The sequence below is a fragment of the Leiobunum rupestre genome, chromosome 1, assembly GCF_980474605.1.
Source record: "Leiobunum rupestre chromosome 1, qqLeiRupe1.1.hap1, whole genome shotgun sequence".
In the NCBI taxonomy this organism is placed as follows: domain Eukaryota; kingdom Metazoa; phylum Arthropoda; class Arachnida; order Opiliones; family Sclerosomatidae; genus Leiobunum; species Leiobunum rupestre.
This window is the reverse complement of record NC_143384.1, coordinates 3,109,163-3,130,284: the sequence shown is the minus strand read 5'-3', so window position 1 is coordinate 3,130,284 and position 21,122 is coordinate 3,109,163.

Here is a 21,122-nt window from a genome sequence, read left to right as displayed (position 1 = left end):
GTACTACTAAGGCACTTCAACGGTTTTAATAAATGTAACAAATATTATCAGCTAAGCTTATACCCAAGTAACCCAAGGTACCACCTTAGGCCCAAGTCATCGAGGAACTTTTTAATGCCTTCAAACAAGGTGTCGGTTGATAATGCAATGGAGGGTGGTACAAGATACTTTGTCAGAAATTCATCAAAATGAAGTTTGTTAAATATACTTGATAGTGGCTGTATTAATAAATGCACTTGAGAAGAACAAAAGAGTCAATACCATTGGATTAAAATTGGTCTTTTGAGTGCAATTGATAGTTCTTGCATTGTTAAATAATTCCTACCTTAAAATTAATTTATTTATTTTGAATACACTTGTTAAATAGCTGATTTCACTTGCCCACTGTATTAATAAAAAACTTGATAATAAAATGTTAGAATGCTATATGTTTTCTCGATATTTGCCTTTTTTACATTAGTGCAATTAAATAAGTATTTGGTTATAACAATTTGTTTAGTCATGAGTGTTTTATTTTTTTTAAATGTTTATCACAGGACATTTAATATCTTGGGAAGAATATTTATTAAAACATGATATGAAATAGTTTTATTAAGAATTTTAAGTCAAGAATGTTTGGCAAATGTGTAGAAGAGGAAGCGTTATTTTCTTCTTACGGAATGACTTCTTCTGGCTTGTTAGGTGTATGATATATAATAAGAATTCATGCTGGTTATAAGTTTATTCATTTCTAATAATATTTTTTTCATTCCAGAGCAAGAAAATATAGCTGTTCGTTCGTTTTACCATTTAGAGTTAATATTATAATTTTCGATTATTAGGGAAGAATAAATTTACAGTACCTTTAACATGGCTCATTGTTTTGTAAACAAAACTGTCGTACATTATCAGCAATATTTAATTAAATTTTATAAATTATACGGTACAAAAATAATAATAATAAAAAAAACACCCACACGAACACTTAGGGCAGGGAGTACAAACAATCACCTAGGGAGGCGCCCGGAGGGAAAGTGTTTAGTACTGAGGCCGCATTGCCTCTCTGCACCGCGATGGCGATCCGTTGCAAGTGGAAAGTCACCGACCGATGCTCGCCTGTGACCTCCTTGATACGACGGCCTATCGAATGGATCAAGGCCAGACCATCCCGCCCGAAGGAGCCCAGGGTTTCAACCGCGACAGCAGTAATAGTACATTATAGTAGCTGCAAATATGACACAAGCCAGAGTTCCTACGTTCCAAGGTGCGGTTAATTTTTCATCTTCATTTGATGGAAAATGTTTCACATTTTTTTGCTTTTAATCAGTTCAATGACACTCACCATCATGTCACTAAGCTGAAAAGTATGCATTTTGAGAGCCTAACTCTCAACACGAAATCATCTGATTTGTTCGAATCAGCCGATCCATAGTTAAAATTCGATTTAGATTCATGAGAATAACCTTTGCATTTACTTTTTAGATTGAATCTATGTTACAAACCCATTAAAAATAAAAAATATCATAAATAAATACAGCGAAATCACGACCTTAACCGACGAAAACGACTTCGGCAGCTGCAGTATTCAGAAACGCCTCCACCTGTGACGTGGATCACATGAAAATCACGTGATAACTGTGCATTTGCGTTTCTAAGCGAGTCGCGTTGTCTTATTTAATATGCACTAATAGTTCATTCAATACGATCGTAAATTTTAAACTGTTTTCAGTTTTATTATAGCGCTATCTGTAATTAAATATAGGTTTGTATTTTTCTTAAATGTTACTTTTAACGGTAATAGTTAAAGTAGGGTAATTAATAACATTAAACGTTACTTTATTTCAAATAATATTTTTTGTTGGTTTTATTTTGGGAAGATGAGGTTTATATTTTAGTTCGTGTTATTTTGATTAAGGATTATGTTTCTTGAGGTGTTAAAGCAAATGCCATTCTTAGAGGCATAAACAAAATGGCAGTGCATTCTGAATAAGACTTAGTTTACTTTGGTCAATTTATCCCAACTTAGTTATTCGTATATTGAATGAAAAATGAGAAAATAATATCTTATGGGTATAAACGCTTAAAAAGAGGGAAGTGAAATTATAACAGTATATTTTCAGAACAAACTCGAGAACCTTGTTTTATTGACACAAACAGTACCATTAAATTTTTAATAAATCAAATAAAAAACAAAATTGTGAACTATAAAAATTTTAAAGTTTCAAGCGTTGATAAAAAAACTTGAGCATAATAGCCCACTTTTATTTAATATTTGTTCCTTAAACTCCTGAAACAGTTGGACACCCTTAATGAGGCCTCTTTTTCCTATCATTTTAATACCCTTATAATTTTAATCTATTTAGGACACTTATTTTAATTTTTGCTAGCACAAGGCTTATCAATTTTGAGCATTACCTTAATATGAACAATCCTAGCCCTCCCAATTTGGAAACCTTTTTAATCTTTCGATGGTTCAATATCGGAAACCCAATATTTGCACATTGATTACCTAGTAATATTCCATTCCCCATTTTAGCTTTAATAATCATTTCGAAATGTAATTCACCCTATTACCCTTTCATTCCGATTATCAGCGGGCCCCTGTTCTACTTACATTTTTTGTGATCATAAAGCAATCACTAAATAAAAGTATATGTTTTTTCTCATCCCTTTTTTAATATTTACTTTAGAAATAGACATAGATAGTGTGATCTTGTGCGAAAGAAGTTAACTTAACCTTGAAATGAAATATCGGATTAGGTCATAGTGTTTTTTAATGTTTTTTTCTCTTTTACTAAATAAGTCTAACCGAATACGGCTATCTAACTCAGCCTCTATATCCGCGCCTATCGCCATATTTGTTTAATCGGGAGCGTTTGGAATCAATATGGCTGTAACAGAAATGTTTATTATTTCAAATTTACCGTAAAAATAAACGCGGAAAAAATTGCTTTAAATCGAAAGTGTAAGGGCTAATGAAATCAAGCGATGGCCCTAAATGGGTTAGAGTGTGCAATAACTGGGGCCTTACCGGGGGCCCTTAATGGTACAGGGTGTGCAATAACTGGTGGCTTTAACGGGATGTTGGGGTCCGGGGTTAATTCAAAAATGATAAAAAAACTTTGGCGAAGTTTATGACATCGGTTTTCAAAACTGCCTTTAATTTTAAAATTGTCTGATATTTAATATATCTGGTGATAAGCTATTTACAAGAACGCTAAGGGAGTTTTAATCAGACGACGAGTTAAATTCGTGGTTTATTGAAGATAAGGCCATTTAGTACAAGAAAATCTGTTCATGACACCAAATCTTATTCTCACATGCAGCGTTTCAGGAAAACTAACCACTTCTTTTTTGGAGTATTTTCTCGACAACGTTCTTTTGGAAGCCGCAAATGAAGACGTTTATTTACTTCTCGACTCATGGTCACGGCATACAAATCAGTCCATTTAGAAAAAGCGTTTTGGTGTCCATGGAAATTCAAAGTGGTACATTAGAGTGGTTCCAGAGAAAACCAATTCTATTTGCTAAGCATTGGACACCACCTTTCATCGACAATTAAAGTATTTCGTTAAGTAAATCTATTCAGCAACTACTCTGCAATATTCTTTCAAAAATCCCGTGGACGAAATAACATCTCAGAAAAATATTATTAGGTGGCATTATTTATTGCAAAAACAGTTCTCAGCACCAATATTTCAACCAATGCTGAAATTTTGCAGATTTTCTTCTGATATTTGCGTTGAAAAGCCGTTTTTCTTTTTCGTTAAAGAGACGTGTTTCACTTTCGCCGCAAATGACACCATCTCTTGTAGTATTGCAGAATGTTTTAAGGGGGAAGAATACAGTTAAAGCCTCTTTTTCTTTCAAGCTGAACGTTTCTGTTTTAACAATTACATAATTGAATTATATTTTTCTTAATAGGCGGAACCTTCCTCTAGTGCTTAAAATAATTTTGATTATTATAATATTTATAGTCAACGATATATAAGGTCCTAACTAAAGGGTAGTTTGAGCGTTTGTCCAACTTGTTTAGCTCTGGGGGTTCGAATTAAAACGTAATAAAAATTTAAAATTGTCAACATTATTTTAGTCACTTAACAAGTCTGTTCTATACTTAAATATTTATTTTATTAGTTAAAATACAAAATTAAAAGAGTTCAGCTTGAAATAGCGCGAAAGTAGACATGAGCCACTGTAGTCTTCCCCCTTAAACCAATTTTTTTTAGAATGTTCTAATTGTAGAGTAGTTTTCTATTTGGAGTGCTTCTTTTACGACTACCACATGCATTTTTAAATTTTAAACTAGTACCATAAGAGTGTAGATTTACGTCTTTAATAATATTTACCAAAAGGTATCACTGTAAATGAAAGCGTAGACGCATACACTGTAAACCAGAGAAAACAGAAAGTTACAAATAGATATGGTATGGATGGTACCCATGCGATAATGGTCAATTTCAAAGAAATTGAACCACAATTAAATTATGTATTTAATTAATAAGCTTTTACTAAAGTAAACAAAAGAAACAATATATTCTTAAACAACACCGAAGGAGTCTACACCGAAGAAAGATCTCCTCAAAAATCCAAAAAGTAAGACGAAAACCCTCACTGATGATTTCCACATCACCAAGTGCATTTTGAACACTTAAATGTTTGAGTTGAACTCGTGGGAAATCGCTCCATTGGAACAGTGTTTTTAATACAAAACCTCAACGGTCAAAAGTACTTACAGAAGAAATCTATGCCCGTCCTTTAGCTCAACGGCTAAGACTTTTATTTCAACAAGATGGTACACCGCCTCATTTACACAGAAATGTTGCCATTCATAGATGTCCCTACATCTTACGTTGTAACATTCATAGAAAATTATAAATACACGATTATCCAATACACGAGCAATTTAAATATGCTTGCCATTTTCTTTTCAGTAAATATCCTTACTTAATCACTTAAATCGAATATACTTTCTCATTACTCAAATTTTATTCGCCCTGTCTATTTACCCCTGATTTTCGGTGGTTAATAGAGCAACCGCGCGGCCATTGCTATTTGCCACCGAAAGTCGGGGGTAAATTGTCTCGATCGCGCGGCCATTTAACCATTTAAGTCTTCATTCCAAACCCATAGAGCTTAATTTTGGTCTTCAATGGCACTGTATGCCACTGTTACAAATTACAATTACTGTAATTAATGGAATACAGAGCAAGACTATTAATTATGGACTAATAATTTCCATACTTCGTTAGTCTTAGATTAACGAAGTATGGAAATTATTCCCCACACGGGCCACACCTGTTTAAGTTAAAAGAGGTTTTTCCCTGGTAGGTCCAAGTTTTCCAAATTTTTCATTGGTCATTGTAAATTTCTATAGGCCTCACAGATAAGTAGATAGGGGAGCTCTAGCTCCGTGGGGAGTCCGACTAATATTCGGAGAGCTGAAATAGAGGCGGTCACTCAGTATACACTATACAGATGCCTCAAAGAGAATAATAATTCAACTTTTTATTTAATTATCGAAATTTTCCCTCTTTTTACACAGCTAACGATATAAATTGAGGGAGTCCCGTGGACTCTTTACCCCCCTCTAAAGACATTTTTTTAGGAGTCCCGTGATTTTTTTCAGGGGTTTTTGACGCGTGGACTGCCGCTATTTACAAGTCTGCATGTGAGACAATCTAAATCAATTTCTGCGAGAGCATGCGCACAGCAAAATCCTAATAACAGGAGAATGAAATAGAAGTTTATCATTCTTAGAATATTTTGTAGTGGAAAGAAGGAAAACAAGATGAACAGAGACCTGGCGAAATTGCGTTTTCAAAAAATGTTTTTCGGAGTTATAAAAATGTATATATCTTGAAAACTTCGCGCAACTTCGCACTCGGACTTTTTGCAAGTTATAATGCGGAACTTATTCTACCAAATTATGATGATTTTTTCTGCAACTACTTGCAACATTTTGGAAAAAGGCCGTTTGAATATGCCATATTTTGATCAAATTTGAACCTTTGAGCGCATTTTACAGAACTTCTGTACAACCGATTTTCACCGAATTTTAAATTTACGTTTAGCAGAAGCCTTTACACACATTGACTAAAGAAATTCCACAAAATTCCCAAAGGAGAACGTTTGGCCCCCTGGTGGCAGTTACCAGAATATAAGTTATATTTTCGGACTGAGCTAAAAACAGTGATCAATAATATATACACATTCATTATATTTTGTTGAAATTATTTTTGGCACAAAAAAGTCGATTTTGAAACACTGTGCTGTGCTATAGCAGAACTCATGTATAAGGTTTTTTTTATGGTGTAGACAATACTCAAATTTAAATTTTTGATCATGAAACAGGTACGGGGTACATCAAATGACTGATAATAATTCCCAATATGAAACGAGTTCAGCAAAGTGGTGCAAAACATAGAAAAATTACAAAAAATAAAAATTAACAGCATTTAGATTTAGTACACAAGGATTCAAAGCTGACTGATTTTTTCACACAAAGTCATGTTCCTCAAAATGGTTTACCGACTTCCCATAACGACTTTGTAATCGCCGAGGCGTCCCAATCTGTTTCGTCTAGCACTGCTATTGAAGTAAATTCTCCAAGTAACTCTATTTCCAATGGTGATTCACTTTACTTGAAAATTGCAGCTGAAAAGGCAGTTATTGAAAACCATGATAGTGAGGGTCAAATGATACAGTCTGAGAAATATGAAGTAAATACAGAGGTGGGCATTCTCAATTTAACCACTTCCTAAATGAACACTCACAATTCTCAAAATGCCTTTCTCAAGTGATCGAGTGACTGCGGCAGACGATTTTATTTCGTCTCTCTTAAACTGAGCCAGCTCGAGGGGATGACAGAAAAATTTTCTCAGTCGTCGATTGTTCACGGCACATTGAGCGAGAGCGCACTTTCGCCGGGTTTGTCTTCTCACTTTTAAGAAATATTACCCCCCAGTGACGGGGTACTCGGTTCAGTAGTGAGCGCTCACGGCGCGCTGAGAGAGATCGGGCCGAGCGACACAATGTTTGTTCATTTTTAAGAATCGTTGGGTCCAGGATAAAGTTCACGGTGAGCGACGGTATATTTTTTTCAGTAGAAAGCACTAACGGCGCGCTGAGAAAGAGTACCCCGGGCGACTGAATGTTTGTTCATTTTTAAGAACCGCCGGGGCAAGGGTCATTTTCGCGGTGATCGACGAGAAAGTTTGTTCAGTTAGAAGTGCTCGCGGCGCGCTGAGAAAAAGTATCCCGAGTGACTGAACGTTGGTTCATTTTTGAGAACCGTCGGGGTGCGGTTCTTGATCACGGTGAGCGACGGGATAGTCTGTTCCACGAAAATCGCTCACTGGAGGGCGAACCAACTTTTATGGCTAATAAATACTTTTTATTTATTTTTTGTTTAATGATTGATATTATTTTAACCGGGTCAGTTTCGGTTTAATGCTTGATTAAGACACAGAAATAAAACGGGGTTTAGGCTCCTTTTAATTAACCATGTTAGAGATTTTTATATATTCGTGAAAAATTAGTTTATTAAACCGGGTCTTATAGTTTTTAGGAAGATGTCAGTTTAAAGTAAAGACCTAAAAAGTTAAACCTAAACAATATATTTCTTGAAGTTCTTTGTAACAGGGATATTTTCCGTAATTGTTTTTATCAAACCCTCTCCGCACCCCTTTATAAATTATTTCAGGGTATGTAGAAAAAAGCACCTTGTGGCCCATATTATATTTTGGAGGTGTTTCCTTTACACCACTAAATAACGCAAATTATTTTAAAATTAATTATAGCAGAAATATCCAGAGACTTTACTTATGGTTGTAAGTACCCAGGACTCACTCAGGTTTTCTTTTCAGGCAGGGGGGGGGGGGTTTGAGTGCAAAGGTATTAAAAGGTGATTAATCTCATCTGATTCTACCGTAAATCATTTTATTTCAGTCCCTGAAGATGTTTTGCTAAGCAGAACGAAACTAGTCGGACTCACTCATTGTAAATATCATCATTGTTTATTAAATATGCAAATTTAAGTTTTTATCCTTTCATAAATTAATAATATAAACATAATAAAATAAATTACCCGACAAAAAAACGAAATACTAAGCGCGATTAAACCTACGATTGACAAATTATCTTTCAAGTTAATATACAGGGTGTTTTTCAGAAATGTCTAGCCCAAATTTACAGGAGTGTTCTTTGGGTAACAAGGAGCAATTGGACGTCAAAAAACGCGCAAATGTGCAGTTTCTAATTTTCCTTGGACCTAATTGTTTCCTTTGGTTTTTTTATCGAACAAGATAAGAAAACGACCACTAGTATGAAAAGCTCGTTATTAATTGAACGAAGTATTCTACTTGTAGAAATTAACAATATCGAAGTGATTCGTAGTGACCACGTCAATTGAAAGAAAGTTAATTTAATTTAAAAAATGATCAATTAGTGCGCACGCAAATCATTCTTGAACCTGTTTGAAGATTCGAGGCGTGCTACGAATTCGCGACCGAAAACTATTGTTGCGCTCCCTAATGGCGGCCGCCACTAAGGAAGCTAGCAAGTTAGAAACTTAAGCAGATGCTTGACGTAATTAGACCCCTTACACGGTTCGGCACCGGTGCGTCATCTAGAATAGTTCCACAGCGATCAATAATGCGTTGTCGTAGGTCGTCAATGTTGCGGACTTCAGTTTTGTGTACCAATTTTTCAAGATGTCTACCGAATAAAAGTTGGGTATGGGTAGAAATTCGTGTTCTTTGAGTAACAAGGAGTAAAAACCTTTTTTGAGATAAGTGAATAAAATTTCTACTAGCAAAAGCTTATTAAGCGTTCGAATCTATAAGTATGTTATCGTTAAGATTGAAAATAAGGACACGGTGACTTAAATAAATTTTTTACTGGGTGTCTTTCAAATTTCTTTGTTTTATGGTTTCTCAGAGGTTACATGTACTGTTACCTAACAACATTACATTGATCATTCTATTTACAAAAGTTGTTTAAAATGCCCCCATTGGCGTGTAGGCAAGCTTGGTAGCGTCTTCGGAAAGATTATCGAAGACGACGAAAGATATCTGTAGTTTTTCAGATTGTGTCACAGGGGTCAATTGTGCGTTGACGTAGGTGTTCAACTTCTCGAACTTCAGTCTTGTATATCAAGTCCTTGATAGATATCACAATCACATGTTTCAAATCAAGAAGTCTGGCTGGCCATGCAACAGTTTCGCCTCGCCCATCCACCTCTGAAGAAATTCGGCATCAAGATGAGCTCTAACCCGAAGGCTAAAATGAGGGGGTGCTCCGTCGTGCACAAACCATATTCGTTGTCTTACTGCTACGTCTTCAAGTAGATCTGTTAAAGTGTCTTGTAGAAAGGTTAAGTAAATTAATTGGTCGCCAACAATTCCGCACCAGACGATGAGACTAAATTGCCCTTGATGTGACCTAACGGTAGTCGCGTGCGGATTTTTTTGCTGCCACTCATGACGATTATGTAAATTGAAGATTCCGTTACGGGGAAAATTAGCCTCGTCAGAAGCTAGGAGCGTTTTTAACCAAATGACGACGTTAGTCTGCCCCTGACACCACTGACAAAATTCGTCATCTTGGATAATCGGCCTCATTTAAAGATTGAACCTTTAAGGCAGAAAATGTGTTTAACCTTTTTACCTCGGTGAGGGGTTTTACAATCACTGTGTCTGTCTGTCTGGGCTGCGAACCCGAGCGTTCTACCACAGAACCACGGTTACATGTTACGCTTTACTGAATATTATGAACTCAGCTTAAGCGGAAGAGTATATTAATAAAGACTTAATTTTTTTTACGTATGAAATTATAGAGGTCAAATCTTGTTTTAGCGCGGTCGGCAGAGATATTGAGATAAGAGGTACAAAGAGTAGAATCCCTAGGTGGTCTACATATTTTTTATCTATCAGTATTTCCTTTTGAAAACCATTTCAAGTTGTATGCCTTTTTGTTTTGCTTACCTTACTCGTAACTTCGTAATTATTTTACGTGTTTTCTTATCAGCTTTAAATGTTTGATACATTTTCATTAATGTGGTTACATTGGTTTTATTTATATTGAGATACGCTCTGTTGTTTAGCCTTCAAAATTCAGTTAAGGGTTTTTTGTGTGCCCCCTAGGGCGAAAAGTTTGGGGTAGTTTTGATTTCTTCGATTCTGTATGTTATTTGGGGTGCCAAATCCGAATCTGAGGTTTGCTAACTAAATTTCGTGACGGAACATTCAATAAAATTTAAAACAAAGTAAAAAATCTAATTGTTTGGCGGTGTTTTGGCTTATAACTCGGAAATTATCAACTTTTCGTAAATAACCTACTTATTCAAAATGAAAGATCATAAAATTTCCTACAAATGGCACTTTTTAGGTTTTTTCTACGACGAACCTTTCGTACTCAAGCGCTAGCATTTTTTGGCTGTCTCGGCAAAAACACACTTTTTCCCGAGGGGTCGGACATTTACCAAAATCCCGTACACTTTGTCTAAAATCGAAAAATCTTTTAACTATCTCTATGGTAAATTAACATTGAAATCCCAAAATCACTTAAAAAAGTATTGATAAAATCGCCAAAATCTCTACGAAATCCCGAAATCCCGTACAAAATAATGGCAAGTGTCCGACCCCTCGCTTTTTCCACTCCAAAACTAATGTATTAAAGGCTTTCAATTAGAAAATTCCTCCCAGTTATCTGCACATATTTTATTTAGATCATATATATAAAGGTATACGTCATTTTTTATTAAATTAAAAAATGTTTTAAAATGACACCAGATGGCTCTGACATTAATATTTCGTCTGTACAAATACATATAACCCATGTATGGCAACACTAAATTCTATAAAAAAACCAAACAAAATTTGATTTAGCGGTTGTTTCAATTATTTCCGACTTGTATGTATTTTCGCATGCGGAGAGAATAGAGAGGTGGAGGAGATCGCTCTAGAAGTTTCAACGACAAAGTCGAGAGTCACATTATCATTTTCGACGTTATTATTCCACGTTTCAACTTCGCTGGCGCAAAAATCATGTAATATAAAATTAAAACTATGCATGGCAGTTTCGTTGGCTACTCGTTCTACATTTACTCTATTCACCTCGCGCCAATATTTTAGTCCTGTTCAAAAGCTTTTTTATTTGCGTCGCGTACCTAGCTTAAATAAAATATATTTAAATTTTATCGGAATTGCGCTCTTTATCGTTTTGGCAATAAGGTAGCAACGGCCTTGACGAATTCAATCTAGAAAGCATCTAGTGCCCATGCGCGGACTCTCTCTCTCTCTGGCGCTTTTCTTATCCCTCTTCTTATCCTGTCTAACATATACGATCCTTGGTTAGCCCTCGAAATGAAAACGAGCTTAACGGATTTTAAAGAATGTTTCTTCGTAAACGTCTAGGTACCTCCGACGTTGTCGTTGCAACTTCTAGAGCGCTCTGCTTAACCTCTCTAGTAGTTCGGTGTAAAGAGTCAAACGACAACACAATTCAACAAGTTTTAAAATGTCTTCAAACGTGTGTTTTATTTGCGATGAAGTACTGGATAATGATGTAGGCAATGTGACCACGGTGCGGGAAAAAGGTTGGCGAACGTTTATCGAGTCAAGCAAGAAGAGGAAGGATGGTGAGCATTTTCAGCTTAGAAAACAATCTGCAGTTAAGGTTCATGAGCAATGTCGTAAAAACTACATTAATGAAAGAATGATTGCCTCTCATTTGAAGAAGGTAGAGCAGGGTAAGGAGCAAGTCAAAAGACGTTCTATGGAAGCACCTTTCAGTTTCCAAACTCAATGCTTAATGTGTGGCCTTATAATAACACCCGAGTTTATAGAACAACAAAAAAAAAAGAAAACCAATCGCCATATTTTGTATCAGGTTCGATCTTTGAAATGGAGGAAACTATAATAAAAAGAGCAGAAACACGTGGTATTGAGTATCCAACGACATTTGCCTGTCTTGGTGGTCTGTGATTGTCAGTATCATAGTTTTTGCATGAGAAAATTGTACAATCGACCAAAAACTCAAGTGAAGCGTAAAAGAGGTCCATGCGCCAATGACGTTGAAGCAGCAATGAAGATGTCTACACTTACGACGTTAGCTTGATAATATTGATGGAAAATGCCAGTTTTCGCTCGACGAGTTGATGGACCAAATCAAGGGTGATTATCGTCCTGACCAGAAGACAATCAAAACTAATATACTCAAAAAATATGGAAGCGACATCATAATATCATCAACTCAAAACAAGAAGCTGGTAGTGTGTTTCCAAAACACAGTTTATAAAATTGTGAATGATGCCTGGTACCAGCAATTAAAAAATGAACATGACGAAAGACTACGGATTGTTAAGACGGCTGCTGCAATTATTGTTGACGATATGCGGAGCCAGGCTTATGAGACAGAACAGTACCCCCCACCTGATAAGTTTTTGGAAGGAAATGAGGAACTCGTGGAAAGTGGGGTGGCGGAGTGGTTAGCACTTTCGCCTCGCAAGAGGAGCCGGGTTCGATCTCAGCTTGTGGCACTGGATGAAAACTCGGAACAACTCCTTCTGCGTTGAGTTTGCAAGTTCTATCCCTACTGGTTTAAGGGGTTTTTCCCCGAGCTCTTCAGTTTCCCCTTCCATAAAAACTTGTAGATGTTAACAGAAATAGCGAATGTATGGAGCTGTTGGCTTGAAGGGCTTGCCACCACCCTCCTACGCATTGTAACCCGGCCACCTGAATAAAATGGCTTTAAAAGTCGCTCAATGACTTAGGCCTAAGGTGGTGCCTTGGGTAGTAGCCTAGCTGCTTATTATTACCTTTCGTACATTTATGGAAACCGTTGTACTAAACAAAAAACGTGGGGACCATGATATGTGGAAGAAGAAGAGCACAGCGCTGGCTCATAGTCTTGTAGCAGCAGTGAGGCCTAGATCATTCGTTTCACCAGTCCTTGTACAAGAAGAACGGCTCAAAGAAATTGGTCGATGTGTTTTCCTCATTGGGGTTTTGTTCGTCTTATACAGAAGCTGTCATCAAAGGCGATCCACTGCAAGTGAACCAGCCGTGCTTTACACAGCAGTTGTACGATAACGCTGATTTTAACGTACGTACAATCGACGGATATAACATTTTTCACGTCATGGGTGGCATTTCCTGTATTACACCAAAACATGCAGTAGCCCACACAGGGGCGTATTAACCATTAGGCATAGTAGGCACGTGCCTAGGGCGCCATTTTTCTAGGGGCGCCAAAACTCTGATAAAGCCCCACGGTTGAAGTATATGACTTGCCCCTACTTAGCTGACCAACTCGTTATACAATGCCCAGGGGCGAAAAAAACTTCTGTGCCCAAAGGCGCCGAAAAGGTTAATCCGCCGAAAAGGTTAATGATACCCCCATCTGAGGTTTCTGGAAGTCACGGAACTGTTCAACTGATCCATTTTAAAAGGACAAAACCTAAAGGCTTAACTAAAATTAAGATAAAAGATCTCAAGGAAATCTATACGCCATCTGGCCTCTTCGGATGGAATGGATTTATGGAAGATATCACGAGAGACATTTCTTAAGAACAAACGTTTGTTAATTACCAATGCTCCTCCAAGTGATTATGATATAATATTCACATTATTGTTGGCCCGTGTAGAGAAGACAGAAGCCGTAGACCAAGTTACCTGTCTGGTGATATTTGACCAACCCCTCTACCTCAAGGCACGAGATATTCTTGCTAGCCGTCCTGATAACCTTGCTCTGTCAAATGTTGCTACGAGGCTCGGTAATTTTCATTTACTGATGTCCTTTATAGGGGCAATTGGTTTCATTATACGAGGTAGTGGATTGACTGAACTTTTCAATACCATATATGCGGCGAACGCATCTGAAAAAATCTGGTCTGACCACGCCTACGCAAGGGCAATATGACCTCATATGTTGGCTCACAGAACTTTGACCAAAATAGTGATTCAATCAATGTAGCACACAACGGTGGTTCAATTCGAGGAGATTTTATTTAACATGGACAGAACAGTGATTCTTTGTAATGATGTGAAGGAAATTGGGAAAGATGTGCAAAAAGAATTAGAAGCCAAGCTTCAACTGTTAGCAGAACGTGGCCCCACTACCAAGCTCTGGGTAGTACATTTTGAAATTGTAACTTTGATTAAACACATCATTGAAGCCGAAAGAAGCGGCAACTGGGATCTACACCTTCAAACTATAAATGAAATGCTACCTTTCTTTCCCGCCAGTGGCCTTAATCTGTATGCCAAATGCAGCCATCTTTACCTCCAGGACATGCATAACTTGAAAACTGAATTGACACCTGCAGAATACGAAAGTTTCTCCACCGGAGGTTTCACCATTAGTAGTTCTGAGTGAGAAACTGTGGTGTGGAATCGGGAGTGATATGAACAGACTTTATTGAAGTCAATGAAGACAATTGGTGGTCTCACTTATGGCCGTGGAGTAACTGAGGGTGTTGTGACAAGATGGAAACAAGGGATGACAGCAATGCATAATGTGTGCCAAAAGATTGAGCACTTTACGGGAGTGGAACTCGCAACGTCAGAACAGCACGTTGACAGCAGAGATACTTGGAAAAACCGAGACAACACCGACGTACAAAAGTTTCTAAATTGGTTCGACGAGCATCCTCCTTTCGCAGAGACCACTAACCTAATGTCACTAACGTACTAAGTACAGGTGTTGTCGCAGATGAGATGATAAACTGCCACTTGTCCAAGTAGGTGGGAGTAAAAGGTATACAGCGCATTGTGGTGGTGATTTTCAAGCAGTAAAATTCAAACGAAATCATGAACCACACTTTTCCAAAGAATATGCATCGTTAAACATTCAGCTGCAAGAATTGTTGCGTTACGAACTTAACCCCTAACCTCTCCCTCTTTTCGATGAGCATGGGAACAAAATCGAGCTTGTAAAGGGCTTTTGCGCCAACTGACCAGGTGGACTTGAACGATACAAAATATGTCATGGACGGAGGGTTTTTGTGACACAGGGTCAAATGGCACCACGGCCATACATATTCCGAAATTTTCAGCGGTTATGTATCATATGTCAAATCAAAAGCTGTGGTAATTTTAGATGGCTGCCCTGTCGAAGCTTGAGAAAGCACCAAGCGCATAGAACGCTTGAGAAGAGCGCAAAGAAAACATTGTGTTTCAATATCATTTACAGAATCGATGGTGCCCACTGTCTCGCGGGAGAGTTTCCTTGCAAACTCCAAAAACAAGAGCCGGTTTCTATCTACATGTATTCTAATGGGAAAATTTTATGATGCAAAAATTTAATCACATCAAGCTGCGGAAGACCCTGATATCCTAATTATCACAACAGCTCTTATGTTGGCCACGTCAAATGAATCTGTAACAGTGGTGGGGTAAGATATCGACACTCTGAGATTGTGATTGGTCTGTGTAGCCCTGTTATAAAGAATGTATTTTTTTTCTGAAAGCAGGAAAAGGAAAAGTGCTTTATTTAATCAATGAAAACTGTCCTGCAGAAGAACAATCACTTGCAACCAGCCAGGTTATGTGGACCACTGTGTGCCCGTCGTTTGTCTTTAGGAGCTCTCTCAAAAGGGTTTAGGTAGGTAGGGTGTCGGCTGGAGTTGCTACAGCATCCAGTCTTAATCCCACTGCTGTGTGCGAAGTGGGAAATGGTCCATCAATTACTGCACCTTCTGCTGGGTTGAGCGGCTTGCGTCGAAGGTGCGACCATCAGTAGTAGGGTACTACTACCCATGCTGGATTTGTCACCTATCCGGGCTTGTGGACGCTGGCGTAGGGCACTATGATGATAGACTTCTTCTTTTATTTTCCAGAAGAAAAAGCCCCGACGGTGGCGATAGAACAATCCGCACCTGTGCCAGGACCCGCCGCTGCCTTCGAAGAACCTCTACTAGGACCCTCTAAACGACAGCGACTCCTATCATTTTTGCTCATGTAATAATATTAATATTATTACTACGACATTACGGGCTAATAATAATAATAACAATAATGTAATGTAATAATTTTTCAAAAAGTTTCGTTGGAATTTTAACTTTTTTGTAACTGAATTTGTACAATTTCTGACTTCATTAAATAACTTGAAAATTTATTTTTGTTATTACGCAGGAATTAATACTATTAGAAGTTTCATTTAAACCAAGGAATACCTCTGCGTGTGGTTTTATACCCGAATAGCAAACAAAATAAAGCTAACAAGATGGCACAGCCACAATAGTAGACTCTTCCTCCTAGCACTCTTGATTTTACCTCTTTGATTTAAAACCGCGGCTCAGCACTAGCATAGGTAGATAGCGATAACTAATACCAATCGAATGACGCCTGAAATAAATGTTTAGCGGGTGCCGTTGAAGACAATTCGTCGATTCCCGGGGACCTATACGGAGCTAAAGACTATACGGATCTACAGCTTCCATTGTTTTATTCACCTTCACCACCACCGCATACATCAGGAGCGAAAATATTTGCCTCTATACTAGAGGAAGAAGCTAAAAAAGGGCGAGTTACCAGGTTTTGGTTAAATATAAAACCATCGAGTTTAGACTGTTACAGGCTAAGCACGTTTAAATTATTTAAAAAGTACAGCTAAATTATTTATTTTAAATTTTAGTATAAAAAATCACTTTGGTTAAAGTAGCCTAAACCGAGTTTATGTCTGTCTAAATCAAGCATTAAAGATAAAACCAATCATTTAGTCCTTATTTTTTTATAAAGGTTAGCATAAGTAACATAATAACGATAAGTATGACACTTCCTATTTCTTTAATGCTAATTATCTAACCGAACCTATTTTCGGCACTGATAATCTCTTCAAGCTGTGACCAGGGCCGCGTCAAAATTCTGAGAAGGAATTCTTCCCTTGAGAAGAATTCTTCGTGAGAATTTTCCTTCCCGTGAGAACTCGCTAAAAAGCGTCAAATGTAAAAAGGTTCTTCTAAAGATGGCGGCTTACGAAGTTACGATAATCCCACGAACGTAGTAAACTAAGCCTTTGACAATAAATATTATTTTAACACGATTTCACGATAATATATGAAGGAAGGAAAGATTATATTTATAATTTAAAAGGAAAGGTTTCATAGGAAATTAACTAACCATTCTATATTCTCTAAAATTAATTTTCGTCCACAAAAATATAATATTGTTTATTTTATTTAGCATCAAGTAAACTTATTAGAATATTAGCTGCCATTTTTATTTGTAATTTGACCGAGTGAGAATGCCTATTAAAAATAAACAAACATTTAGTCGCTCGGGATACTTTTTCTCAGCGCTCCGTGAGTGCTTTCTACTGAAAAAAATATACCGTCGCTCAACGTGAACTTGATCTTGGACCCAACGATTCTTAAAAATGAGCACACATTGTGTCGTTCGGCCTGATCTCTCTCAGCGCGCCGTGAGCGCTCACTACTGAACCGAGTACCCCGTCGCTGGGGGGTAATATTTCTTAAAAGTGAGAAGACAAACCCGGCGAAAGTGCGCTCTGGCTCAAAGCGCTGTGAACAATCGATGACTGAGAAAATCTTTCGGTTCTCCCGTCCAGCTTGCTCAGTCTGCCTCTCTCGCTCAAAAGAGCAGCAGAACTTTGAATGTGAAATTCTCGATCTTTTCGAGAGGATTTTCAAAAACGATCGCTCGCAATCTTTGCCCACCTCTGAGTAAATAAAGAAAATGATCCGGGGCTGTGGCATGATTTTTCTACTGATGACGTGGCTTATTGGATTTCGTCTGGACCCAGTCAATGTCAGCATCACAATGGAACCTTTAAAAAATCTTACCGACAATTCAGTAGTGACAAATATCCAAGATGCTGTTCACATAAATATTTTATTGGGAAAAAACCCAATGGTGAAAATTACAAGAGAGAGTGGCTTGTATATTCACCATCAACAGGATCGGTTTATTGCTTTGTTTGTAAAATGATTGCTCCCAGAGGTTCATCGCATTTTGTTCAAAGAGAAGGATTTAGTGATTGGCGAAATGCTGTGGGAATTGATCACCACGAAAAAAGCATTACTCATCGAGATTCTATGCTATTATACTTAACTCGAGGACGAGGAGAAGGACCTGCTGGGCTGAGACACCAGTTGGAAAAACAAATTCAAGATGAATGTGATTACTGGGAAAATGTTTTAAGGCGTGTTTGTAGCTGTTGTTCGAACGTTAGCTGAACGTGGCTTGGCTTTTCGAGGAAAAGAAGAAAAATTTTGATCAATGCACAATGGTAATTATTTAGGACTGCTTGAACTCATCAGTGAGTTTGATCCATTTTTGGCGGGTCACATCTCTAATTATGGAAATTCTGGAAAAGGAATTCCTTCTTACCTGTCTAAAACCATTTGTGAAGAATTTATTATCTTATTGGCTCAAAACGTTCACGCGCTTATTGTTGACGAAATTAAATCATCTGGTTATTTTAGTTTGTCAGTTGATTCAACTCCAGATGTATCACATATCGATCAGTTAAGTGTTGAAATCAGATGTGTAACAGACGGGCAGCCTATTGAACGTTTTTAAACCTTTTTGGAAATGAAAAATCATATCGGCGAGGAAATGGCAAATCAAGTGTTAAAATACTTACGCGAGGATTGTCAACTTAACTTTTCAAATTGTAGGGGTCAATCTTATGACAATCTAACATGTCTGGACGGTATATGGGGATGCAACAAAAAATATTGGAAATAAACCAGTTTGCTATATATGTGCCGTGTGCAGCCCATTCACTGAATTTGGTAGGCCGAAGTGCTGTGGACTGCTGCCAAGATGCTGTTAATTTTTTCTCTACAGTACAGTTGTTGTATAAGTTTTTTTCGGCCTCTACCAGCAGGTGGTAGATTCTAAAAGATTGTATAGGAAGTCTCTCTCTGATACCAGATGGGAGGCTCACGCTGGGGCAACGTCAGCTATTTTGAAGTCTTTCTCTGAACTTTTAGAAGCATTAGAGTGTATATCTGATGACCAGGGACAAAAAGGAGATACTCGAAGAGAAGCAACGAATATTGCAAACAAGATGCAAGATTTCGAATTTGTTTTTCTTTTGATATTTTGGGATGAGATTTTAATATCTTTTCATAAAGTAAGCCAAGCGCTACAAAATGACGATGTTAATTTAAAAACTGCTATTCCGGCCGGAAGTTTCGGCTGTTTTAGCCACATTTTAGTTGAAAGCTATTCCGTCCGAATGTTTCGGCCGGAATAGTCTTGGAGCTAATGCGGCTGTGATTTCCGGCCAATTTTTTATACACACATTTTAAATTAAAGAAGGATAAATCTAGTATAGTCTTACATTTTTACCTCTCCGAGGGGACCATGTCCCTTAGGAGGGGCTATACAATCATCGTGTCTGTCTGGGTGTGTGTGTGTATGGGTGTATGTGTGTGTGTGTCTGTCGGTCTGTGGGCTGCGAAAGCGTTACCGGGGCAAAGAAGAAAAACCTTTTTTTGCAGTTTAAAGGTTCACAAAACCACCCTCTAACGGTGAGCGTTAACGGAGAAATTTGCGGTTGGTGCGGTTTGGTTGTTTTTTTCGTTAACGCTGACCATCGTGACGATTTCAACTCAGCTTTATTGCAAAAATTTTCAATTGTAATTTTTATGTTGATTGTAAGGTTTTTGCTTCTTGTTAATACATTTGGTGGGGATATTTGGATATCTACGATTCCTAATGCAGTCATTGATTTCCTAGGTGTGCGAGACATTATATGATATTGGAAATTGGACGGTATTGGTCTTTTTCATGCGGTTTGTGTCACAACGTCAACTGGAAGTCTACTAGTCGTGCACTACCAGATGTCAAATACAGCTATTCTACGATATCTTCATCAAGGGCAAGTGTTGAAATAAAATGAGCGTTAAAGATGCGGCAAGTATTTCGTAAGCGAAAAAAATACAAACACCCTCTGTAGATATTTCTTTCATAAAAATTCGCTTCGTATTATATTCAACTGATAAACTTGTACTGTAAAAAGGGTTAAATTCAATTGTGCATTGTTTTAGTACGTCTAACCCATTGTTATAACTACTTAATTTATAATATTCCAAATAAATTAAAATCGGATGTTACGTCTCAATTATTTTAATTATAATTAAAATTTTATACCGAGCGGGATTGAACCGGGATGACGTTTTTAGTAAATAACTCTGAATTGCGGAGATATATCTTAGAGGGTCATCTCGATAAATTCATACCACTAGGGACAATTCTTCCGAGGAGAGGTATATTTTGCCTAGCCAACTTGTTATTTATTAATATGCCTAAACAATTAATCCTTTTAAAAAAAATCAACATTTATAACCGAAAAAATCATTTTATTGTACTTTAGGCAGGTACACACTCTCCGAACGATAAAAACTAATTATGTCCAGGTTTACACACTAGGAGCGCTGCCGTCGCGGTGAATGATTCGCCGTATTCGACGTTGCTATCTATATAGCGTAGCTTTATTAGTCTATGACCCGAACTACATTTAAATGGAAGAATTAATTTAAGCCGTAAATATGTGACGTTATTTTCTGGTGTATGGGAAATTATATTAGGGAAATACCTATGGCTTTTAGAATAGACCTTTATTAATTAATAATATTTATTGATTATATTGGATTTTTTCATCCAAACATAAAAATTGTTTAATTATTACAATAAAATATTTGATTTCTGAAGATTAAAGAGCAGAAAGAACAGGTTAAATTTAAATATTTTGAAATGCAAATTTGTGTCTCATTTTTAAAATAAAGTTTCCCATTTTAAGAAAAAAAGGGTCAACCGCTTTTAGTGTCTCAAACCGAAAATTTGGTTTAATTTGAAATCGACATTTATTGATTACCCCCGATAAGTGGGAATTTCTCTTGCTGAATTTTCAAGGAGTTTAAGGAAATACGTTTCGGGAACTGAGTTAAATAAAAAAGAAAGATTTGTCCCGTGAGTAGAGGAACCTGGAATAGAAATAACTTTGTGTGAGAACGTTATATATGTCAGACTTGTAGAATTAAATGGTGAAGATTAATTATAAAGTTGAGAGAACCATGTGTCCGTTTCACTGAAAAGCTGGGAACGATAACCTTAATTTAGGTTAAGCGATATATATATATGTCAGTGTTGATATATTAAATATGAATG